Consider the following 27930-nt stretch of genomic DNA (forward strand, 5'->3'; position numbering starts at 1 on the left):
AGCAACACCACCATAATCTGACTCTTGCCTGTGTCTCTGACCTTCAATCCTACCTATTTCTGCCTCACCCACTGTCCTCACCTACCGAGGACAGCTTCTGGGTGTTTCTCCAACACGTGAAGCTTGCTCTTCCCTATTTATTTGCATTTGTTATTTCTTCAGCTTGGAATGATCTTTTCTCAGATATTCTTTTATTTGGCTCCAATTCAGCATTTAGATTTCAGCTTAAAAGCAGCATTCCGTAAGCTATGACTCCTCTCCTCTACATTTAGATAGTAAAGTTAAAGAAGAGGTTTGCTGTCATCGATTGTCACAAATGTTCCACATCAGTGAAAGGTGTTGGTGGTGGGTTGGTATATAAGAATCCTGTATTTTACACATGATTTTTCTGTAAACCCACAATTTCTCTAATAAAGAAAAAAATAAAAAAGCCAGCCAGGGGGTTCAGTTCACAAATGCTCAGTTTAGGAGGGGGGAAAAAAGAAGCAGAGTAAATGCTTTCCAATGCCTCTATCTAAGGAAGACATCCCGGTCCTGTTCAATAACATAACATTATTAATGATACAATCAGTAGGAAGTCAATACAGTTTTTGAAATGTTCTCATATTAATCATCCTAGTTCAGTGAGATTCAACTTGTCATCATCTCCTCTTTTTCTTGATCTCTTCTTTTTCAGTTTTAATTGTTTTCTCATCAAAAATATTTTCCAAAGTAATCTAAAAATAATGAAAATGGATTTCTGTTCTCATAGATTATGTATCTTGAATGAGACAAAAAGGTGATGGCTTAAAGTAAAAATATTTCAAATTTGATATAAATAGGGAGAGCTGTCATGATAAGAAAAAGTGAACAAAATAAAGCACCATTCAGTAACAAATTTGTATTTTTTAAGTGTTTAAGAAATCTATTTGGGGATATAAAAGAGTTAACCAGGATATAATAGCACTTATTATAGACCATCTGATGACATTTTTTTTCTCATGACAAACCTACTCAACATTCTTCATGACTTTAGAAATAATGTGGTGAACTTAAAATTAATCTGTGTAGTTTAAAATATTTTTTAAGCTATCTCCTTAAAGCCCTTGTAATACAACTGAAATATACCTTGGGCCAAAGAATAAAAAATTCAACTACTTACTATGTATACCTCTCTGACAGGCATGTCTGGCTGAGTGCAGAGACTTTTGTTTTAGCTTCTATGCTATACTGCTGCTCTAACACTGATTATTCTTTCATTCATTAAGTCAGCAAATACTTATTAAAGACCTGAAATGTGCCAGTTTCTAGTAACTAAATACTAAATTTACTACAACATATTACACATTAGAGTATTTTGTCACATTTTCCTTTCTTTATAACAAGTATAATCAATCTCTTAAATCAGTGCATTTTTCATTGAAGTTTGTCTTTTTTGGTGTCTCCTTCTGAAATCATTATCTTTCCATACAGGAGGTAAAATATCCTGTAGGTAATTGCATAAGAAATACACTGAGTAAGTGAGAAGGAAAAAATATTCTGTAAATGAGGAGAAAGAGAGATGGCAGAGTGTAGAAATAAAAGAATAGTGAAGAAGAAGGTCAAGTACTCTTATCTAAAAGCTGGGAGTTCCTCAAGGTTTCAGCCCTTAATAAAGGGTAGCTCTGATTTATAAACATAAAGTAGTTATGGAATTGCTAAACAATATCCCTGTGAGAAACAGATTTACTTTCTAGAGTACAGTATTTTTGTACAAGTTTTTTAGTCTTTAATTTACATTATGCAGCTAAAATACCGTCATTCAAAGTTATTGTTTAAGTTTCCTCACTGCTAAAACAAATCCCATACAGTGGATTGGCTTAACAACAGAAATTTATTGACTTATGGTTCCAGAGGTTAGAAGAAGCTCGGCCCCCTTCATGAATATACCATTGTGTAATCCATTTGAATCCTTTGCCTTTAATTGGACACATTTTTCTGCAATTTCTAAATGAAACTGATTTGAAGTACATCACATTTTAGACTCCCCCAAATTCATTTTCCTCCCAAATAATTCTGTGAATTCCTGGAGATTGTGCTTACATGTCTTAGTTGTTACTTGTCAGCAATTTTTTACTTGCCAAATTCCTGGTTTGGTCCAGCTTTCCTTTGATCTTCTGGCCACCACCCACACATATTCATTCCTCCAGTCTTTCCAGTTGGCTTCATCTCAAAATGTAAATATAACTTTTATTCCCCAAAACAAGGAGGAAAAGTTAGCCATTACTGAGTTAGTAGTTAATAAGGCTTTGCTAAAGAGCTGGAGAGGTTTGGAGGGTTTAGGGGAATTATAGCATAGAATAGGGAACTGCTCTAGTTATCAATCACACAGTATCTTAGAGATGTTTCTGCTAATAGTAGTGTTTGTCTTTTGGGCTCAGTCGGCACCTGTGCTGCTGGAACCCATGCCGTCCTTGCAACATTTCCGAGTTCCTCTATACTTTCTATTTCCACCATCGTGTGATGCCCTCTTACTCAACAAAACCACACACACAAAAAAAACCAAACACCAAAACAACAACAACATGCCTCTGGAGTCAACTGTTCAAAACTAAAATAATTTTGTGTTTAAATAACCTTTCAAGTCAGCAAGAATAAACATTACATTTATTATGCAAAGCAGTTAATTTCGCTTATATGTTTTCTCATTCAAACTATGTGTTGTCTTGCCTTTCATAATAAAAGAACTTTTTTTGTCTAAAGAAAAGAGCTATTTTCTATCTACAAGAATTCTACAGTCTCTGAAATACGGAAAAATCTGTGCTTTTTTTTCTTTTAAAATAACAATGTTTTCTTAAAAACATTATTTAAAATAACAATGTTTTCTTGCAGCCACAAATGAATAGTGTATGCTTTGTTTTGCTTTCTTTCTTTCTTTCTTTTTTTCTTTAGCTTAGAATACATCAGGACAGATGCAAAGAGACTGATAGGGCAAAGTGAGCACAGCATCTGAAGTGAGCCTGAGTCTGGATTCCTTCAAACATTTTCAGAATTTGAGGCAAAATTCTCAACTACTGAGAGAATTAGAATTCTGTCTAGCATGTCTCTGAGAATCTAATGATTCTGCTCATTAAAATCACCTGGGGAGCTTTTAAAGTACCAATTCTCAGGCCCAATGCCAGACATATTAAATAAGAATCTCTGGGGGTAGGACCTAGGCATCAGTATTTTTAAAACTCCCCAAATGATTACAATGTGCAGCCAAAGTTGGGAAACCTGTAGAGAAACCTGGGATACTTACGAGTCTGGCTAGTTAGTGGCCAAGAGTGGGCATGTCAACAGCTGCTTAAAAATTCTTTCAAAAGTAGTCATAAAAGATGAGGATATTAGAGGAACTTTGTCCTGGTTCTTTAGAGAGAGTAGAAAATGCCTCTTAAAGAATAAGTACTCACCCACAGAGTTTGTAAAATAAATAAGTAAGCATACCCTTCTAGTTAAAGATAGAGGTTTGGAGCTGAATGGAGGGGGATGCTTTTTTTTTTTTTAACTGATTCTCTGTTTATGACCCATGTGAACTTTATCATGACATTTGAATAAATACCTTTTTTGTTGTGATTACAGTAATCTGATTTTAGTTATCAGTTCTGAAAGGCCATGTGTATCAGTTTACCATTTATTTTGCCTTGTAATAATATGGAAATAAGAATTATATTGTAGGAATGAGCTTCCATGAGAATCTAATTCAATAATGTCATTTAACAGATGGACAAAGTAACTTCCCAAATTTAAAGAGCAAGTTAGAAATAGAACTGAGATGAGAACCAGACAAATTGTCTTTACTGTAGTGTTCTAGAACACAGTCCTCACTTTTAAATAACTTTTTCTCCCTCTAAATGTTCTTTTTCTCTTTTAAAACTTGGGCAATCTTTGAAAATATCTAGTGAGTTCATATTGAAATCCTCTAAAATTCTCTTTCAATCCTTGGCTTAATAATTTTCCATTATAGTTATTACATAGAATGAAAAAAGGGAATGGCAAGATTAACGTATCAGTACTACCTGAATTAAATACATCCAGGTAGTATTGCTAAATTAACTTTTAGCAATACTACCTGGATGAAAAAGTATTAATTTAATCACTGGGATTCCAAGTTATTCTCAGACTTTATTGTGGATATTAAATGAAAAATAATGTTCCAAAGGTAAAGGATGAGGATGTTTTGAGTCAATTATTACTATACTCAATTTTCTTGTCAGTCAATGTTTATTTCAGGCCTAAAATGGTATCCAAAGAACTGATGCCTCACTGTCCTCAAATGATGGAATCATTGAGTTGATATTCTGTGAGGATAGACTTGGAACAAGAGGCAAGAAACTTGTTGAGAGTTTTCTTTCAGCAGATGGAGAAGTGGACTCCCAAAAATGTTATCCAACTGGATTGATTGAAAAAGAAGAAATGTGATTAGGAAATATGCTGGACAGAATAGTCAGTAACTAAGGGAGATGTTGAGGCAGTATAGGATAGTGATTAATGTGTTAGAAATGGATTTGGATCAAGAGTGTTTTGAGTATGAATTGATGTTCTTCCACTTACTAGCCTGGCAACTTTGGGCAAATTACTTACGTGCCCTACATCTCAGTTTATTTATGTGTAAAATGGAGGTAAATTAACACATACATTGAGTTGATATGATGATTAAATGAATGTGCATATATATAATAATAAATATTATATAGATGTATATATATTGAGTTACAATTGTATCTAGCAAACACCCAATTAATGTTAACTGTTATTATAGGGCAATACATTTATGTTTGGTTAGAATGACACAGTATCTACTATGGGAAGTTATTTTAGAATATGGAGAGGTGATCTTTTCTATTTGAATAAAAAGTACATAATATAGGCAATAGAAAGGGATATGTATAGTATATAAAGTTGAGATTAAGGTGTGACAAATTCATGTATTAATCACATTGCTGCATACAGCCTTGTATTCAGGTATAGCTTGACCCTTAAAATGGTACTTAAATAATTTCTTTCTCTCTCTCTCTCTCTCTCTCTCTCTCTCTGTCTCCCTCTCCCTCTCTCTTCCCCTTTCCTTCCTCCTCTTCCATTCATTTTGGGAGTGTAGAACACATACATGGAAATGGAGCTTATGGACTATTCCCAAGGAATCAAATGAAATCAGACTCTATGACCACTGAAAGTTTGGACTACGTAAAATTAATAACAGGAAGAAAAAGAAGCTGCATCTGAGCTATAGTTTTTTTTTGTTTGTCTGTTTGTTTGTTTGTTTGTGTCTTTTTTTTCTTTTTCCTTTTCTTTTTTTTTACTATTATTATTATTTTTATTTTTTTCTCTATATTAACATTCTATATCTTTTTCTGTTGTTTTGCTAGTTCTTTTCCTAAATCAATGCAAATGTACTAAGAAATGATGATTATGCATCTATGTGATGATGTTAAGAATTACTGATTGCATAGGTAGAATGGAATGATTTCTAAATGTTGTGCTAATTTCTTTTTTTTCTTTAATTAATAAAAAAAAGTAACTGGCAGAAACATGTTTCCCAGTTTAGAATCATCTTCAGTTATAAATTACCAAGAGAATGCTTTTTTTAAAACTCTTACCAACAAATCTCTTTGGGGTCACCTAGGATAAACCCAGATTATCATTCCACCCAGAAAATAACTGAGGGATGTAGCATCACTGGCAAAGAACGTAGTCATGAGTCTATTAGCACAATTATCTCAGAGCTTTTCTTTATGTAAGAAGTATGTGGCCAGCGTTGGTCGTGTTCTTATAGCTGGCAGTCTTGAAAGGCCATAGGATGAAGCACGGGATATAGGTAAATAACTAAGTGCCCATTATAATAATGGTAAGTACTAAATCTATGACAAGAAAAGCACATTACAAATTATAGAACATAATTCCCATAATTTCAAATTAGGAAGATATTTTCTTGTTGCCTTTTGACTGTACTGTCACGCAAAATTAACATTTATCTTGGTAAGTGGTTTTACTTATGTATAAGTAAAAACAAGCAAAATCCAACTAGATATCCTCATGGCTTACCCACTTTCTGATCTCTGTTCAAATGTGAAATTAACAGAGTGGCCTTGCCTGGCCCTCATATCTAAATGGCTCCTCCATTGCTGTCTATTCCTCTTACCTTGCTTTTCTTTTTTTCCTATCTTTTAGCACTACCTGGCATATATATGTATTTATTTATAATGCCTATATATTAATTCTTCCATTATTGATAATTATTGGAGATATATAATTTCATATAATTAAGTCATGTAATGAACTTTTAGTTAAATTTTTAAAATGAAACAGAAAGCCATTATTTCTAGGTTTGAAGTAGAATGATGGATAAAGGATAAAACGAGTATGTTCATGCTTTGGAACTAAGCCATGCCTTGAGCATTTTAATAAGGTTTTCTCCATTGTTTTACTTTCTTAGATTCATCCATTCATTTACAATCTGCATTGCATATTTATTGTGTACCGAAATATGTTGAAAAATATGCTAGACACTAAAGAAAGCCTGAAAACAAGACAATCACACCTTGCTTTCAAGGAGCTCACAGCCTAGCATGGCAGACAGAGGTTAAACAAGTAATTATTCATACAAGTTTAATTGTGATTGTTATTAGTACTCCCGAGAAGTAGAGGGTTTTGTTGAGTGTAAATAGGGAGATGAAATCTGACTTTGAGGTTAGGGAAGGCTTTTCTGAGTAAGGGAACATTTAGGTTGAGGCTTGAAGTTGGAGTTGGGCAGGCACATGATGACACGGAAGAGAGAGGGGGTGGAACATTCCCTTACAGATGGAATAGCAAAGCTGGAAGACCCAATAGTGTAATAAGGCCAGCTTGTTCAATGACCTAAAGAAGGCCACTCTATAGCATTGCCAGAGAATATGCAGGACAACCCGTAAAATTTTAATTTTGGAGAATTTTTTATCATAAATATGTCCCAAGTAAAATTTGTGTTTTTTTATCTGTTAAATATTGCAACCAGAGGCTTGAGTGCAATGAGTAAGAGGAAATGGGAAGGTGGAAGAAAAGAAAAGGAGGATAGAATTTGTTCTTATAGTACTTGCATATTATAATATAACATAACAATATAACATTATATTGTAATATAATATAAAATTATTTTTTTTTTAGTCTTGAGGAATATAGGAAGTGATAAAAGGCTTTTTAGAAAATACTAATTCAATTTTTAATTTTAAAGATCATTGTGATGTTGTGTAAAGAGTGGACTGGATGGGGGTAGAGTGGAAATAAAGAAACTAGTTAGGGAACTCTGAGTAAAAAAGCAGCAAAAAGCTTGTGACAATAGTTGATTTTATTGTAAAACCCATAAAATTGGGGAAAATGAGAGAAAATACAATAAGCAGCAAAATTTTGGAGGCTGGGAAGCAGGTGACCAGATGGAAACTGACTTAAGAGAAAGAAGAAAGCTGAATCCTACACCAGCAGTGGAGAGCTAAGGACTGAGATGACTTATACCACTGAATTTCCAGTGTCTCAGGAATTAGTTTTTCCAGTTATCTATGGAAGTAGAGATAAAAGAGATGGGATTAAAATAAGGTCAATGAGTTGAACACTGTTTTTAGTTACATCCTCACTTCCCATCTCATAAGAGCAGATGGGTAGAATTGATATTTTCTGAGGAAATAAACATAAAAAACTCTGTACTGAGGAATAGCCTCTATGATTACAGGGGTGAGGTGAGGGCGATAAAAAAGCAATAAAATGAAGGACAGCCTTGTTTTGAAAACCTCTGTCCTTTTTCCCAATTTGGCTTTCAGAAAACTGTTAACCAGGCTCCTACTAGCTAAACATTGAACTTGGGAACATTTTCCCTGGAGAATCTAACAAGACTCAGGAAGAAACTAAAAATAATCACTAAGGGTTCTCAGATGGGTCAGCAGATCTCCCTATTGAAGTCCACATTGCCAAAGCCCCTGTGATGGTTTGGAGCTGTAAACACCCCCAGAAAGACAGGGTCTTAAACTTAATCCATTCTTGTGGATATGAACCCATTGTAAGTAAGACCTTTTGATGAGGCTATGGCGGTATAGGTCTGGTCCACCTCAGTTAGGATGGGTCTTAATCCTACTTCTAATGTCCTTCATAAACAAACCAAAATTCAGAGAGAGAAAGCCACCGATGGACCAGCCAGAAGCTCAATGTCAACAGAATCCAGAAAAGAAAGGAAAGGCCAAGAGAGGTCTCTATGTGCATTGATATGTGACACTGGACCCAGGAGCAAGTTTCACCAGCAGCCTGCCCTATAATGCCACAGTCTTAGGGGAGAAAGCACTGCCTTGATTTGGACTTTTTCCTAACTTCAAAACCACGAGCCACTAAATTCCCATTGTTTAAGCTATCCCATTGCTTGGTGTTTACTTGAGCAGTCAAGGAAACTAAAACAGATTCCCCAACTGCATACTCTCAGAAATGCCATCTGTTTTTAATCCCCCACTTTTAAATATGGCCAGTCAACTATGAGTTATCAGACATCCAAGGGAAGTGTCTTAACTTTAAAAATAGAGACCAAAATAAATAAACAAATAAAAAAAAGCAATTTGGAGAAGCAAAACTATGCAAGGAAATTAAAATTAATAAAACCGGGAATAATGAACTAATATGAAAAGTTATGGCAAACATGAAACAAGAAGAGGATGATGTAAAAGGATAACATGAATATTCAGAATATAAAAGTAAACCAATAAAAGCTTGTGGAAATTCAAAATAAGTCTCAACAGAAATGAAAAATTCAGTGACACTTTTTTTTAGAGGAAAAAGAAAATGATAGAGCAAAAATACAGAACTAAGAGAAAATATATAGCAAATTTTACAAAATCAGCCCAGGAGGATCAATATCCAAATAACAGTTATTCCAGAAAGAGAGAATAGAGGAAATGAAGGAAATAAATCATCAATGGAAAAATTAGAGAGAATTTTCAGACAAAGTAACACAAATTTCTAGATTGCAAAGATATACCAGATGCCACCCCAAAAGCACCCCAACATGAGACAAATGTGTAAACCTGCATACTTCCAAAGAGAAACTAAATTTTAAAACCAAACAATTCTTCTATATACAGAGAAGATAAGATTTAACAAATGATTGTGATGTGATGATAAAAAATATTTAAGCTCTCTAGTCTCCTATATTATGGAGCAGCTAGAAGGAAAAATATGAGAGGACTGTATGGTAGCCCATGACAGACTCTGGGATCTGTCCTGTAACTATTTGTTGAAGAGTGCTTTGAAAACTATTGCTTTTTTATTTCTTTGCTTTGTATATATGTTATACCATACAATAAAAAAAGTTAAAAATAAAACAACAACAACAACAAAAAAGAGACAACAACAATAAAACAGGATTAAAAATTATTTGCACTCAGAATGAATAGAGTGTTCTCAACAGTAACTTTGGAAACATAGAAGACAAGGAAAAGTCTAGATTAGAATTAAAAATGGGAGTACTGGTATTGCTGTGACTCTATTTATATCTTCAGCATTTGGAGTGTTGCTCATGTATAGTTAATTACCATAAAAACAAGCAAATAAAGAAAACAGTCTTTCATTAGATGTTCATGAGCAGTTATAGTCTTGAAACAATTTCTTTCTCACTTTCACAATCTCCCTAGTCTTTTTATAACTCTGGTCTTTTCTCCAGGGTCCATTTCTTTGAGCTCCTTAAAGACAGCAAATCTTGGCAACATTCCATTAGAATCTTCGTGTCTGCGCTACAAAAGGACAGTTAGGTCTTTAAGATTCTTTTTTTTAACTTTTTAAAATTGTGAAATGAAATATAACATATATACAAAAAAGCAATAAATTTCCTGAACCAGATAAATCCTGAAATGCAGAGGACCCAGCCTCTCCAGAACATCAGCTAGTTCCATCCCACTATTCCATATTATCAACAGCCCCTTCCAACATGAAAAAGCTATAATGAGCATAGCCCAAATTCCCCTAAAGAATAGGAGAAGGATTAAAGATGATAGTGGAGTTACACAAGTCTTTAAATTTCTTAAGGAGGAGAGTAAGTCATACTGACTTACTATTATAATCATGGTACAATATGGTTTAATAAATTCTCTTGTAACTTAAACTTAGGTTTTTTGGGGGATGCATGGTCCCGGAATCAAACCTGGATCTCCTGCATGACAGGTGAGCATTCTACCACTGAACCAACTGTGCACCCCTTGTACTTAGTTTTAATAGAGCCTCTTTCTGTCAGTGGTAAGGATATGAAGAAAACTTTGTGTGAGGAAAAGTTTGGGAGAATATCATTCTGTGTTAAAATGACACTAAAGAGTCTAAGTTAACCTGGGATGGAAATTTACGATGAGAACAGAAGACAAAAGTATAGAAACAAGTCCTAAAAGAGTGCAACATTTAAATTTTGCACAGAAGAGAAGCAGAAAATTTGTGAAACAGTAGCCAAGGAAAGAGGGGGGGAAACTCTGGAAGATTTGTGACATGGAAACCAAGATAAGAAACAGTTTCTAGGAGTAAGAAACAAACTACATAGAAAATTGATTTGAGGTTGTTTTCAGAGGTGAGTCACCAAAAGGTTTGGCAAATCCTTTGGTAATTGGCAAAACTGGCAAATTGGCAAAATCTTGGTAATTGATAATTTTCTAGAGCATGGAGTGATAGAAGTATTGGTGAAATCAAAGAGTTGTTTTGATGAAATATCTGCCATTTCTGTCTCTTTTTACACATTGTAAAGTCTTTCATATTAATTAGTCAAAGCTCAGCATATCCAGGGGTCCTATCAGGATTTGGTTTGGGATGAGAAATGAAAACTCTTTCATTGGAGTTTTTCCCTTTTGAATTGAAGATATATAGCTTACACTTTGCTTCGTTTTAAATGTGTACTCATACATACACAGACATAATAACCAATAACTAAATGAACTGTTTTTTTAAAAAATACCAAATGTTGCTTTTTCCTATATTTAACCAAATCAGTTTGCTTGGTTTACATCTTGTTAGGTGTTTGCTTTGCAGAATGACACTGAATATAACTCAGTAAGTAAAATTTCAGTTTAAGGATTATAGAACAATACAATGGACTACTGAGCAGCTGCAAGAAGGAATGAAGTTGTTAGGCATGCAACTAGTTGAACAAATCTTGAGGGCAGTATGTTGAATGAAATGTCAGAAACAAAAGACAAATATTATCATGCTTTACTCATATTGACTAACTATAATATACAAACTTGGAGAATTGAAATTGAGAATATAGGTTTTCAGATTAAGGTTTATTGTCAAAGTTCCATATTGTAAGCTCTTATAGCAGTCATCTATTCCATAGTTGTAACTGTTCTTTCTAAATTCTGAGATGCTGAATTATTTATGTATAACCTGGTGGTTGCCTGGAAGTTTGGATATTTGTGTGACACCTGAGATTCAGAGTGGGAACCCTGAAGCTATGAAAATCCACATTACCTCATACAGTGATTGTTCAAAAAGTTGAAAAAGTGATCAGACTTTAACCAGAGATATGAATGAAGGTTATCTGGATAGGGCAAAGGTAAATCAGAATACAAGGCAAAGTATGATATGGTCTGTATTTTAAAACATCAACTTCTGTGTAAAACCAAAGGAAGAGATGTCTATTTCTATAAACAAAAATATTTCTAAACAAAAATAGGTGCTTTCTATTTTTGGAAGGACACTATCTAATTTAACTTCTATGGTCATTTTATTCAAACTCCATAATTACATGGAATCTTGATTAGGGAGTTAGAGCTTGTTGGTTTGTACAGGTCAGTATGATGCCTTGGTACATCCCAGAGTAATTTGGGCAGAGAATGAAAAAAGTATTTGCAAGGCTCCTTGGAGAGACTTGGGAGAAAGAAGGAAATATTAAACTTCCCTACCTGGGGAATTCCTGATATTCTCCCAAGCACTGGGGACAACCAATTTAGTAGGTCAAGTCCTCAATCTTGGGGGTCACTCCTATTAAACTTATTCCTGCAAAGGAGGAGTTAAGCCTACTTATAATTATGCCTAAGAATCACCCCTGAGAACCTTTTGTTGCTCCGATGTGGCCTCTCTCTCTCTCTAACCCAACTTGGCAGGTGAACTCACTACCCTCCCCTCCAGCATGAGCCGTGACTCCCATGGCTATAAATCTCCCTGTCAATGTGGGATATGACTCCCAGGGAGGAGCCAGGATCTGACCTTATGGGATTGAGAAAGCTTTCTTGACTAAAAGGGGAAAGAGAGAAATGAGACAAAATAGAGTTTCAGTGACTGAGAGATTTCAAACAGAATCAAGAGGTCATCCTGGATGTCATTCTTATACATTATATAGATATCCCTTTTTAGTTTATCATGTGTTGGAGTGCCTAGAGGGAAGTACCTGAAATTGTTGGGCTATATTCCAGCAGCCTTGATTCTTGAAGAAGGCTGTATAACTATATAGCTTTTACAATGTGATTGTGTGATTGTAAAAACCTTATTTTCATAAAAGTGAAAAAGTAATTAATACCTCCTTTATCCAGGTTATGGACAGATGAGTGAAAAATGAGGAAAAATAAATAAGTATGGGTATGGGTAAGGGGTAAAAAAATTTGTGTAGATTACAATACAAGTGGCTATAAGAGGGTGGTGTAAGGGGTTTGGGATATAAGGGTTTTTTTCTTTTCCCTTTATATTTCTTTTTTCTGGAGTGTTAAATGTTCTAAAAATGGTCATGGTGATGAATACACAACTATGTGAAGATACTGTGAGCCATTAATTGTATGCTTTGGATGGACTATATGGTGTGTGAAGATATCTCAATGAAAATATTTAAAAAGAGAATTACAGAAAAATGCTTTTGCTGTAATACAAAAATAGACCATTATTTAAATTGTAATATCTTTCAAAATGAACTACTTATTGAATTCCGATGTTGAAACAAGACCCTTTGCCTTCAACTATCTAATTTTATTTTTATAATAATTTCATAAATATAGAATAAAAACTTGATAAGCAGAGCTAAGTGCAAATTCACTTAGTGAATGTTTTTGCATTTAGGAAGGCCATTGCATAATATTTTCATTTGTGAGCCAACAATGTCAGAACCCAGACCTACTAAGGTCTGGAAGCATTCAGGGCACTTTGCTTTCAGGATCATTTGAAATCTTATTGGAATAGTTTTGGACTGTGTTAATGGTCTTTATTCTTTCTCTGTGTACATTAGAAGGATGCTTAGCAACCTTGTGGTTGTAACATTTCTGAAACTCTTGGGTCACTCTCAGTGAATATCAATTCAAACAGCATTAGTATTGAGAAGGTTGATTTAAAGCTTTTACATTTAAAACAAAACTAACACATGCCTCCCTAGGCTCAGGAAAGTCATCTAATTCCATTTTCTCTCCTTTCCCTACCACGTTTCCTCCTGCAATCTCTGTCAAGGGTCCTGGGTTAAAGGCAAGTATCCCTTAAGAGTTAGCATTATAAGCATAAATTTCTCAAATTGTGTAAAAGAGCCAAATGTTCTATTCTACTCTGGAGCATCCCTGGAGATGTTTACCCAGTCTTTTCAGCTGATTCAGAAGGGGTCAAAGAGCTAACCATTTATTCAGGATCCTTGCTTGATCATTGTCAATTCAGGCTTTACCACTTTAGAAGGTAACAAATGAAAGAACCCCTGGAAAAAGGAGAGAGACATTGACAACATTTTATTTGATAATGAGTAAAAAATTAGAGCACGGGTAATTTTTTAACTATTAGAGAACTTGGGAGAAGAAAATGTTATAATGGAGTTAGACCAGAGATAATTATTGCCCAGAACTTAATTTAAACCTGTACTAAGGGGAAGGGAGGAGGGAACAGAAACAGTATGTGATGATGAAAAGGGCGTAAGTCAGCCCAGCTCCGTCATGACCTTGGTATGACCTTAGACAAATCACGTCTTAGCTTTCCTAATCAGCAAAATGAGAAGGTTCCACTAAATGACTTCTGAGGATCCACTCAGCTCTCATATTCAAATATTCTTTCCTACCTTTCTGGACAAGTCTTTAATGCCAGCTCTGAAGAGCTATTTGGTGAGAATATTATTCATAATAATTTCAAGGACTCATTGTTGTAGGCCTAATAAACAGATTTTGCAAAAACAGCTCTGCACGGTATTTCAAAACAGCACTATACTCTTGGCCTTAAACATTTGTCTATTGAACGTTTGTACAGATAAGATGTTTTGTTTTGCAATGTTTTGCTTTGCCTTTTGAGACAGAATAGTTACAATCGCTTGTTACATATCTAATGTTTTTAAAAGGTAAAGGACATTACTTTCCTTGCAAATGTCATTTACTTTTTTTTGCCAAATGCTATTGAATTTTAATAATAGAAAGTAAAGAAAGATATTATTTTGTAGGTGTTAAGATATTGTTAAATAACAAATAAATGATTAAAAGAAATGTTTTTTTAATTATATTAAGTATATGTGTAAGGCAAAGGAAGGTTTTATAAATACAGAATGGATGGATCTCTCATTTGCAAAACGCTATGTTATATAAAACATATCCAAGTAGTGCTGCAGTAAAAAAAGTGTGCAGTGTGATTGTTTAAAGTCTAAATTAATAAAATCATAAAACTGGTTTCATAAAACCCATCTGATATGTGTTCAATCTTCACATTAGTGAAACATTCTTTGGCACTTTAAAAGATGATGAGCCGCAGCTATTGACATATATTACGGTTGCTCCATAATACTCTCTGCTGAAAAGCTGCTGTCTTGAGAGTGCCCATGCTGTGTTGTTAATAACAGTAGGATTTAAATGGAGCTATTACCTCCGCTCTATAAATCACAATTGTTTTTAATCAAAGAACATTAAAATGAGTTAGTTGCCATTCAGAGATTATTCAGGTTAAAAGGGACAACCTTACACAGATAGATTTGGGGAAAACTCACTTAAGTACTTTAAAGACTCATTGTTTTTCTTATGCAATGATTTGGCTCATAAACAATGTTGGGGAAGATAAGAGAGAATGTCTCCACATGTAAAGAATAAAGAGATTACAAAATCTGGGTATAAGTCCCATTGCTGCACGTGTACTATGGATTTATACCTTACAAAGTCTAATTCTGCTGCCCAGGATCCTAGAAGCATCCAGAAAGAGAGTTCTGGGAAGGGAGGTATTATCTCATAATCAGTCTCTAGCTTGAAGATTTCCAGTAGTTGCAGAACTTTTCACGTGACTTTTTTGGGTGTGTGTGGGCGTGGGGTGGGAGGCAGGTGCACGGTTCAGGAATCAAACCCAGGTCTCCCTTATGGAAGGCGAACATTCTACCACTGAACCACACGTGCACATCAGGTGACTTTTTAAAATGTCAAAATATTTCACAAACCACCATATGACTATAATTGTATGGTTTATGTCCATTAATTGTGAAAGCATGTAAGACCAAAAATCTATTTTGAATTCAGAAGCCCTTAAAAAGGCATTTTAAATCAAAACACACATACGTACTGAAATACTGTAAGTGTATGTGTGAGAAATATGTGAGCCATAGTTTATAGTGTTTCCAGGTAATACCTGATGCATGTATGGATTTGCAGAAATGAGGCAGCAGTAGCTCTCTGGTGCTCTAAGCCACTGGTTCTGAAACTTTCTGCTCTATAGTACACATGATAAATGAGGTTTGTATTTGCTCTCTGCTATGGAATATTAGACATCAAAGAGAGCCACAGACTGTTTTATGTGAATCATCCCAAAAGCAGTTAATAATTATCTTAGAAACAAAACAGCTGTTTATAAACTTCAACAATATTGTGGATTATATGCATAATTTCTGGCTCAGTAGATGTAATTCCACCTCTTTTTGCTGGTTGGAGAAAGCATACGATAATGTAGCATATGAAACGTGCATTTTATAGGCACTCTTGAATCTGCTCTAATTTTAAGGATTAATCATACATTTTGTCCTTTATAGTTTTTGAAAAAATGACTCAAACTTTACCTCATAACTGCAGCAACAGCACAGCTGAAAATCGCTAATAGGTAATAACTTGCCTCTGATGCTGTAGCTAGCAACACATGCAGATGCATAGAGCTTGGGCCAGGTTGCACCCCAAATTGCCTGCAACTTCTGTGAAACTGATGAAATTTGATTGAGCAAAATATAGATATGACTTTACTGAACTAAACTGATAAAATTCTAGGATACAGCTAACAGTCCAAAAACTCAGTTATATCCAATTGACTTAAGTCATATAACATTAGCAAAGATATGCTCATTGATCAGCCATAGCACAGAGGGTGTTTAGGAAAAGACATATGCTCATGTAACAGCAGTTCAACTCTCAGCATGTTAACATAATTACATGCTTTGGTGTGTGTGCTTAATGACAAGTGGAATGAAAGCCAGAACTGCCTCAGAGAACATGAAGGTACCGGCTCTAGGTCCTAAAGCTTTGATCAGTTTTAGAAGATGATGCCTTTCAAAAAGGATGTTCTCATGAACTGAATCGCTATTTCGTATCTTAGGGTAGTTTGTTTACTGTTAATTGCAACTACTTATTCTAAGGGCATATTTTAAAGAGTTATTTGAATTTATTTGTCTGTTTAGTGGTTGGGGCTAGTGATGCTGAGTTGACAGGTGACGATAACATTATCTTCTCCATGGTAACCATAAGGAAGTGCCCATAAACGAATGTGGTAAAGAGAAAGGTGAGATAGGTGAAATTTGTCATTAGTAACGCGGCCCTTCCCCTTAATTCCTGCTCAACACTGAATATCCTGTTATTCACAAAATCTCACTTTTTCTGAGTCTTGGTGTCTTCCTTTGTTTTAAAAAACACCCCAGTAAAGAATTGGAATCGTACCCATTTTGGGTTACATAGGTGAATTTAAGGTCACACGCATAAAGCTTAAGTTTCCGATCCCCTCTTTTGTACGACTCCCTTCAAAGTTTATATTAGTATTCATAATTGTGTTTTATTTTGGTTAAAGAGAATTTCAGGCCCCGTAAAACCTGAATCAGCCCCTGCTAATATCAGTTGAGTATTTGCTAACACCACCCCCTTACGCAGATACTGGCATTTCTACAAGTTCCAGAGCCTTAAGATGACAAGGTAAAGTTTTCAAGACTGAATTTCATGCATTTGGCAATGAGGAAAAACAAACCATTCCAAAGTTTGAAATCAAATATCTCTGCCTCTATACACTAATATCTTGGTGGACTGAGTTTACATGTGATTTCTCTGAGTTGCTCTCTCTAGTTTTCTGTGGCATAGCTAAGACTACTTATATTTGTACAAAATTGGTAAATAATGACAATGACAAAATGATTAGCTTAATCTAACACAAGTTCCAGGACCTTTGGTAAACTAATAGTTTCCATTTCAATATTTATGTAAATTCACTGAAAAAGTTGCCTAAAAGTCAGAAATGACTCAGAAAGTAAAAAGGAATTAAGATTTGAAAGGTAGCTTTGGAGTTCAGAAAATTCAAGAATCCAGATTTTTCAAGATAGCAGAAAAAATAGTTAATATTTTGAACAAATAAAAAAGAATTTAAAAAATTAATAAAATCTCTTTTTACTCTGTAAATAATGACATTACAGGCCAAAATGAGACAACAGAATCACAAGAGCTTAAAAATGGAAGTTATCTTGATCTACCAATGTTAGTTTCTATTTTACAGAAGACATCTCTACTGCCTTAACTGCAATACATCTAGCTTCAGTACTATTGTAAACCTTTTCATTGCTTTCAGTCAAAATTTATCTCCCTACAGCTGGAAGTCAGCAAACCACAACCCTCACACTACATCGACCCCACCCCCCACCCCCCACCCCCACTGCCTGTTTGTGTATGATCTGCAAGCTAAGAAGGGATTTAACATCCTGAAATGTTTGGGGAAAAAATCAAAAGAAGAATAATATTTCAGGACACAGGACAATTTTATGACATTTCAGATTTTAGCGCCTATAAATAAAGTTTTATTTAGATCCAGCCATGCTCATTAGTTTACATATTGACCATGCCTGCCTGCTTTTTGCTGCAATGATAAAGACTGTTTAGTTGCAACAGAAAGCTTATGGTCCACAAAGCCTAAATATTTACTGTCTGACCCTTTATAGAAAAAGTTTGCTGAATGGTCAGGAATCAAACAAAATAAATTTATTTCCTTTTCCTCATGATAGAAAAGAAAATATTTTGGAATTCCTCTATCTTGCTCTATTTTTTTTAAAAAAAATGGGGAATGTATTTTGTCTTCACTTTTTTTTTAAATAGAAACAATTATTGCTTTCACACGCAGTCATAAGAAATAATGCAGAGAGATCCCTTATAAATTTTCACCACATTCTCCCAATGTTAACATTTTGCAAAACTAGTATAATATAACAACCAGGATATAAACAGTAGTACAATCTACCAGTCTTATTCAGATTTCCCCAGTTTTTTACATGTATTCATTTGTACATGTGTGTTCATTAAGTACTATACAATATTATCCCCTGTGTATATTCATGTATCCACTACCACAGTCAAGACACTATGCAGACCTTTCTATTCATAAATCTTCTTTTTAAACTTTCATTTGTTCTTTATTTAGCATGCTTTGAAGACCTGTGTCCACCTTTGTTAACCTCTGGTAGTTTTGTAGTTTATCGATATCTCCTTGGAAGTGTTTCTTACTACCTTTAGCCATGTGTCATACAGGGAGTTGTAATCTTCAAAAGAATTTAGAAAATTTTGTTGATGAAGCTTAAAAAGAGATAAGAAACACATAACTCTGGCAACCTCAGAAAGCAGTACAGTTGCTTTTAAGAATAAACAGTTGTGATGTGCTAAGGTAGAGTTGAAAAGTAACACTATCTCCAACATGCAATAACCACATTTGCATCTGCATCTAATGCAGTAATAAATAGAATCTAAACAATCAGAATCCATAATGAAATAGAGAAAAAAGAATGAAGCTACCTAGTATTCAGAAGAAAGAACATTGACATAATGGGGGGGGGGAGGTGTAGGGGAGGACAGAGAAAGAGAGGGAGGGAAAGAAGGAAGGAATGAGGGGGGAGTAGGGGGAAGAATCATGTATTAATACATATGAAGGACAGAGAATGTGAATTACATATATAAGTAATCATTTCCAAAGAAATAACCAGAACTAATAAAATAAAAGCAACCAAAATATTTTATGGAATGAAACTTCTCTGTGCTGAATAAAAGCTTCTACCTATAGCTTAAAAGTGTCTATTATTAATGTTATATCCCAAGTAATATCATTATCATTGTATCCATAATAATAATAATAAGCCTATGTCTAGATATATATACTTGTAACATGACAAAGATAGAATCCTAAAAGCATTTAGGCAGGAAAAAATAAAACAGATAATCATAAAACAAGAGAAGTCAAGATAAGCACAGAAATTTGATGAGAAAATGTTGTGACAAAGTGAGAATTCTGCCACTGAGCCACCGTTGCACTACCCAACTACATTAATTTTTAAAACTTTCTTATTTTGAACTAATTTCAGTCTTACAGAAAACTTGCAAAAATAGAGTTTCTGTACATCTCTCACTATCCCATTAACCATAATACCTTTTATGAAGGTTTTATTTTTAACTCCAGCAGGTAGCTCTGTTAGATTATTCAGAATAAGTACAGAGAAATAGGTGTCTTATTTTGAAAAATATGAAAGTGAGACCCATCTAGTGGAGAAAATATTGTATCACACAATAACCAAATGTATATATATAGATATATGTAGGTATGTATATACATATGTGTTAAAATGTAAGCCAGTGAAGTATCTTCTTTGAACTTCCTCCTGAAACAAAAATTGTGATACCCAATATTATAATCCAATATCAATTATCTTATGAAACCAAGTAAACATCCAAAAAACTATAAAGCTTATTTTATAAATATCAATCTTAGTAATCTCTCACAGATAACTTAGTCCAGCATATACTTATCTTTTTGTGTCCCTAGTCTCTGCCAGGTAACAGATCTTCACAATTTTAGAAATTAACTAATTGAGGAACAGTCCTGGCAGTTTGTATATATTTTGATAATATGTGTTGCTTTATGACAAATGTAGTCTCTGCTAGCTGGCCAGTGTCAGACAATGAAGGAAAATTATCAGGAATAAGTCAACTTGCTTTATAAATCAAATAGAATTCATCCTAAATTTGTTTGGTAAATTATTTGAATTCCCCTGCTAATGGTGTTAAGTGGAGCAAATTAACACGTTCCAAAGTGTGGGAGATAGGTGAGAATCAGAACGTTTGTCTTGAATTGAGTATCTTTTGGTAGGCAAGTGACAGACCAGGGAGAGGGATATTTAATTTTGAGACACTCAACTCAATTTAACATCCAGAACCTTTTCACTATCTGAAAAATGGGTAAGGGAAGGAAACCATAAAGTACAGGCAAAGGAAGCAAATGAAATTGGAAGGTATTCAAGTCAAAATGAGCTGAGAGTAAAAATAATGAATTTTGTAAATAGATATAAAATTTTCCTTTCAGTTAAACACCACAGTACACTTCTGGTTTCATTTACATTCATATTTACCAAAAGTAGTTTTCTGTCAAGAAAAACATTTTCATTTCCCTTTCAGTGTAATCTGTAAGATGTAAATGGTTAGATTATCTGTAGGTTCTTCTAGAATGCACAGCTGGAGAAACAAGGATAATACACCCCTCAAAAGGTTTGGGTCTTTTTCAAGGTTTTGTTCTTGGCCTTAGGCATGAACCAAAATTTGCCCTTGGTCTCTATATTTAGGAATGACAATTTAAAACTTTCAAATGTATAAGCAGTTTTTCAGTACATACTATAAGCAGACTTTATTTTTTAACATATTTAAAATTTAGCAAGTTTAATAAACGACTCCGAATATATACTTTGTTGAATATTAATGATATTTGGTTCTTTTTGTATAAAAGCAAACATTTGCCCTATGCATGCACACTAGGTGCAATCACATCTTCAGCCAAATTATTTTGTCTAAATGTTCATAAGTTTCTCTTTAGTATTCCCCCGTGTAGCTACAAAAATTAGTATAATGATATATTTAAGATTTGTCATTGTATCAAGATGGGATTTAAAAACAGAACAAAAACAGGTTGGCAGTGGGGACTCAGTGGCAGAGTTCTTGCCAGCCATGCCGGAGACCTGGGTTCAATTCCTGGTGCCTGTCCCTGTTAAAAAAAAACAAAAGACAAAAATCAGAATAGTGGTTAAAAGGGGTGAGGGATGGGGGAATGGGGAGGTATTTTTTAGTGGGTATGAGTTTTGACTTGAGATGATGAAAAATAGTCTGGAAATAATGGTGAAAGTTGCACAATATCGTCAATGTACTCACTGTCAAGAATTTTCCACTTCTTAAAAATAGTTAGAATGATTTTTACGTAATGTATTTCTTACCACAATTCAAAATAAATAAAATTTTTAAAAGTATAAAAATATTTATGCATAAACATTCGTATGGAAATAAAAAATAAAATAACCCAATATTATTCTCTGTAACTGATGTAACCAAATCATAAATCAAATTTGTAAATCAAACCTGGCAGCTGGTGCTCGGCAGTTAGAGGAGACCCATAAAATTATTCTTGTAAATTACGATGAATAACTGAACCCTAAGTGACCCTGGCACAAGTGGATAACAAGTTAGTCAAAGAAAGAATTAGTAGCATTTATGTTTTCTGATTGCTTACATGCAGACAACAAAATCTGTGGTCAGTGTAGTCTCATGTACATCTGTTTTATCAGCCAGTTTCTTTGTTTGGGCCCTTGAAGCATCACGGACAGAATACTGGGCTTTATTTCTTTCTCCAGCATCAGTAGAATATGTTCTTCTTTAAATATACCCTCACACTCCTCCCCATGTTAGCTCATGGCTATAATTCCTGTGATGTGAATTCCTAAAATACAAAAAACAACTGTGTTGAATTTACCACTCAAAGTTTTTACATTTATTGGTAAATAACTTCTAAGTGAGCCTTTCATAGAAACATATTTTGGTGAATTCAGGAAGAAACTGGAGAACTCAACAAGGAAAGAGGAAGAGGTGATGAAAGGATAAAAGAACATGAGAACGCCGTGTCCAACGATCAACTTTTTTTCTTTACTTTTGCAGCTTGGTCTTGGGGAAAAATTAGAAAATCAGTCATTTTGTATCCTACTCCCTGTCTCAGCATTGTATCTCAGCTGTTGCGTGGGGCAGGATGATATTGCAAAGTGTTTCTGTTTTTGTTTTTCTATTTCCGTTTTTTCTTTCCCTCTTAGATTTATTTTTTCCTTTCTTCTCCACTCCAGCAGTTGACTTTGCTGTGTTCATTACTCCCAGGAGGGAAGTGTCAGAACAGAAATACAACCATCAAAGCAGCCACAAAACAAGAGAAGCTCAGGTCTGTGGTTTTCTGATTCTTCATACCTTTGATTTTCTGATCCCCAAGGCCTCGAGGGCATGATCAGGATTTTGAGATACAGATGAAGATACATAAATGGAAAATGGTTCCCTTTCTCACTAACCCTCCCAAATGAACTATACTCTTTCAAAGTCAAGAGAGGAGACAGAGAGAAGATCGTATGAGAGCAAAGAGACTGCTGGCAGGGAGGGAGAGAGAGAGAGAGAGAGACTGGGCACCACAATTTTCTGGTTAGAGTCCTGGGATGTTGGTGTTTAGGCCAAGAAATTGTAGAATGGCAGTGATCCTGTGACCCTAAAACAGCATGGGAGTATCAAAAATTAACAACAGAAAACCAAAGCACTTGAGGCAGCCAGGGAAATAGTAATTTCAGTGCTGAGCCGAATGGTCTGATGACTAACAATCAGGAGGAGCGATGTGTGAATGGAAGAATCCCCTAGAACTTAAACCCAGACCTAGGGAAAGAAACAGGAGTTCTAAAGTGATTTAGGACAATTTTCTTCTGCACCAGCAAACTGATTGCTCAAAATAAAATTAATTTGTTTTACAAAAAAATAAAGAATGTTTCTTGTACACCAAGATCTTGCATGCTGACTGAGATTCACACCTACTACCAAACTATGCATACAGAAGGGTTTATATATGTGTATTCACTATATATATGTATGTGTGTGCAATAGATACACAAACATACACATGCAAAGTGGTAGATTCCTTGCAGTAAGGGAAGTTTTTGCAATATTCAAAGGTGGACACATTTGTGCTAAAGTTAAAAAATGGAAAGGAATTTGCCCAATGAGTAAATGGAAGAGGAACATGTGGGAGAGGGAAATCACATTTACATATATGAAAGAATGGAAGAAAATCGTGTGTGTTCAAGTAAGGACAAGTGGTAACTCATTATATTATACATTCCTAGAAGTTAGTACACAGAGACATGAAGATGGGAAAGTCAATGATGCTAAATCATTAAAGTCCTTGGTGAGAAGTTTTGATTTTGCCCATAGTTGATGAGATCTAGGAGAGTATGTTAAATAAGGGAGTGCAATGAGCCAAGTTGATTTTTATAAGGATACCCTGGAAAGGTGTGAAGAATTACTTGGGTGGTGAGAATACAGACAGATGGACCACACAGGAAGTTGATGAGAAATCATGGTCTGAATGGAGATAGAAGGCAGATTGAGGTTTATTTGGCATGTAGAATTGATGGGACTTGGTGAATGAGACATTAATTATGAGGGAGAGGTTGATGATAGTCCCCATTTCTGAGTGGAATGTTAGTATCATTAAACAAGAACAACATGGAATATGGTCAGAAGATAAGTTGGAATGACCAATTGCCTACAGGAAAGAGATGCTTGAATTTCTGGAGAGATTCTTGAACTAAAATCAGATTAGGGAAACTTCATGAACATATAGCATCAAATGGGCAAATTTATTCCAACTTTTAAGCATTTGTAGTCTTTCCCATGCCTTTTTCCTTTTCCATTGCCTTCCTTCTTTGACCTTGAATGGCACAACAAAATTTTATATTTTCAGTGGGGCTCAGATTTTCTTCTTCTGTGACTCTGACATTTTATTTGGTCCCAATCTGCCTCCTACTGAACTTTCCCTCTAATGATTGAACTTAAGAATTGTTATCATAATCCTCTTGATTTTTGCCTCAGGATGGTTTGAAATGACCTTGTCCTGCCTTGTGGCTGGAAATAGACAAGAATTATTCCAATAAAACAGGGAAATAAGAGAGTAAGTGGCAATATCTTTCCATACACTGTAGACAGAAAATCACTTTGCCAATGCTACTGAAGGTGGCATTTACTCACCAGCTGGCAGATGACAGGTACATAGGATAAATTAACTGACAGATATGCCAACTTAAAGTAATGGATAACACAATTCTTAAAGTAATGGATAATACATATGCAGTGTCTTTTTCATGCCAAGCTTTATTCTAAGTGCTTACATATGAATCCATTCAATCCTTTACTCATCTCTGTGAAGTGGCTACTATTATTATCCCTATCCTTCAGGTAAAGAAACTGAGACACAAAAAGATTGAATCGATCAATATCATGCAATAATAAGGATTCAAACCCAATCAGTCTAACTCCACAGTCTTTCCTTTCATTCAATATGCAATACTCATTTGTATTAGTTTCCTATTGCTACTGCAACAAATTACTATAAAGCTTAGCGGCCTGATGAAGCACAAATTTATTATCTTACAGTTCTGTAGGTTAGAAGCCCAGTAGGACTTCTTCTAGAAGGTCTGGAGGAGAAAGTGCTCCTCGACTCTTCCGGCTCCCAACCTTCATTCCTTGGCTTGTGACCCCTTGTTGCATTTTTAAAGCCAGCAGTATAACATCTTCAAATCTCTTTCTGATGCTGCTTCTGTTGTCACATCTCTTTCTCTGACTCTGCTACTCCTGCCTAACTCTTAAGGAATTTGAGATTACATTGTGCCCACCTAGAAAATCCAGGAAAATCTCCTTATCTCAAAATTAGTCATATATGCAAAAAGTTCCTTTTGCCAGGTAAAAAAAGTAACATATTTATAGCTTTCAAGGATGAGATGCAGTCATCTTTGGGGATGGGGGTACAATATTCTCTCTGCCACATTGTTCTTGATATTTTAATCATAGACAGTGAAGTTGTCATCTTCCTAGGAGACCTCAATATTAGTTTTCTATTTTTCTGCAATTATATCCCCTAGCACCTACACCCACCCCCTCAAACACACACACATACACACACACACATGCACACTCACACATTCTTGCCAACTCATACAACATAATTTTCAAGTGTGTGTATCAAAGACATGAGTCAAATTATGGATGATATTTCATACTCCTTGAAGGTCAAGACCTATACTCTTTCTCTGACTACTTGAAAATAATTTAGTCAGTAGCCAGCATAACTGACCAACTTTTATTGTTTTTTGCATGTATTTATCCTACCTGAGTCTTGGGTCAGAATTATAAGTTTTGATGTGCAAATATATTCCCAGCAAACATACAAGAGGATAGCAAATAAGCAGTGAAGTTGTCTAGATCTCATGACAGGGTCCCTACACTTGAGTCAAGGGTAGAAGATACACCAGGGATTACCTTATAATCTATCCTTTCAGGTGGCATAAAGGCATGGTCTCTTGTTGGGGGAACTGTGGACAAGACACCAAAGCCAAGGCACTTAGCTGCCATTTGCCTAAAAAAAATCCTTTTATTTTTTATTGCATTCCCAGATGAAACTTAAAGTAGAATTATGGATTTAAATAAAGTTAGTAATTCTCAGATATTTTAATAAACATTATTTATAATAGTTGCCTCTATTTTGCAAATATTTACAGATGATTCAAATATGGTGACTTTTTGTCTTTTCACATGAAGAGGGCGAAACTGTCTTTGAGTCGTTATTATGTTGAAAATGTCCTCTGATTATGGCATGCTTTGAATTGTCTTTACCCAAATTTTCCATTTATCAATCCATAGGGTTTTTCATTTCACCTGTGCACACATTATCTGTAGCTTCCAGAAACAAGTGGAAATAATCTCTTTTCCTTTTTTTGTTCTTAGTGTTGTTATACTAAAACTAGGGAGTTGCCATAAACAAATTGTATCTTGTTCATGTCCATTAATCTGGCACATTGGTACAATTCCATGTTATTTTTAACTCTCCTTCCTAGAATACTTATCTATTTTGAAATATCCAGAAAATTATTTTTATGGATTGACAATTCTCATTAGATATTAATTTGCTGAATACTTGGAAAAATAAAATATAAAATTGGAAACTTTCGTAATGCTGTGGTGAAGCCAGATTTCTACACTCATGGGAAAACAGGTAATACTTACTAAGCAATTAAGGCCAACTTCCTAAACTTCCATTTGATATGAAACAGTTGGGAAGTAGGTAGGGCATTTCTTCTGTTTTTTTCCAAAGCTGCTTGGATTCAGAAATATGTCTCAAATTCAGCTAAAAAACCATCTTTTAGGTTACTTTCTTTTGAGAAGAAAAAATGTACTAGGCACTATACTGACCATATGAAGTCTGAATTTAGCAGTATGGTAAATTGACTATTAAGACTGGCAGAATAGACTCAAAGATTCTTGCTCTACTTACAGGAAGTGACAGAATCTAATCCTTGAACCACAAATCTGTTTTAGCTGATAAGGTAGTTGAGAGTTCCTAGCCTTTTATAAACTTCCCCAAAACCAAATTATAGCCAATTTGGCCAAACTCTGATGTCCAAGCAGGAAGAATTGTGGGCCTGCAAGTTAGTGCCCTCTAGACTGGATTCTTATATAATGACTATTGACGGAGTTTTTAGCTGGAGTAAGAACTGTGACTGAAACGTGATGTGGGGCAAAGGGAAGGGTGGTTAGAGAGGAAACTTGGGGAACAATTAGAAAGTATGCTACCTAGAACAGAGTGAAATCTCAGACTGATCCTGGATTTATGGCCTAAGTGGGAGGAAGAGCAGGAGGGAGCTGTGAGATTTTTTTTTTTTTTTTTTTTACTTAGAAGAGGAATTTCTGATTGCAAAATTGGGCCACGACAAGATTGTTTAATAGGAGACGGAAGAATGCAACTCCATGTTTGCAGCTAGAACCCAAAGCTTTGCGTGGAATCTTGAATTTATGGAGAGGAAGGTAGGGTAAGAAAGCCTTTATTTGTCCTTTCCCTGTTCCTTTCACCTCACTCCTGAACTGCAGCACACTGAGCCCCCTTCGGCTTTGGTGAGCCTATACAGGGTTATGTTTTTTCGATGGTTGATTTCGTGCTGGGTACTTTCCCTTCTGCTATCATTTGTAACATGCTGACCCTTTTCCCTTCCCCTCTTTTCCCTGGGATAAAGACTTATTGGAACTGAATAAAAAGTGGGTGGGGGGCCACCACTGGGACTCAGAATAAAAAGTGGGTGGGGGGCCACCATTGGGACTCAGAGAAAAGAACAGATATTGAACTTAAAGAGAACTGGATTTTAACAAATCAAAAAATTGTTGCTATGTGACCTAGAATAAAATGGTTCACTGATGTTTGTCTAGTTCTTAATTTCTACAGTTCTGTATGCAAGTCAGTTTCTCTGCAGAAGCATCACCAAGCCCCTCAGAAGCCCGTGGATGCCTGTCCCTCTGTGAATAAGTTGCATTACTTCAAATCTCTGGGTATTAAAATTAAAAGGTTGGGATGAATAGGTGGAGCACAGGGCATTTTTAATGCAATGAAACTATCCTGTATGATGCCATAATAGTGGACACGTGCCATTATGCATTTGCCAATATTTATAGAACTGTATAGCATAAGGAATGAGCCCTAAAGTAAACTATCAGTTTTAGTTAATAATGTATCAACATTTATTTATCAGTTGTAACAAATGAACTACACTAATGCAAGACGTAAGAGGAACTGTGTGCGGGGGGCAAGGAATATACGGGAACTCTATATTTTCTGTGCAATTTTTCTGTAAACCTAGAACTTCTCTGAAATACAGTCTATTTTTAAAAAAAACCTAAAAGATTTAGGCTGATGTAGCTTAAAGTT

Source organism: Tamandua tetradactyla, chromosome 10 (genome assembly GCF_023851605.1).
Source record: "Tamandua tetradactyla isolate mTamTet1 chromosome 10, mTamTet1.pri, whole genome shotgun sequence".
In the NCBI taxonomy this organism is placed as follows: domain Eukaryota; kingdom Metazoa; phylum Chordata; class Mammalia; order Pilosa; family Myrmecophagidae; genus Tamandua; species Tamandua tetradactyla.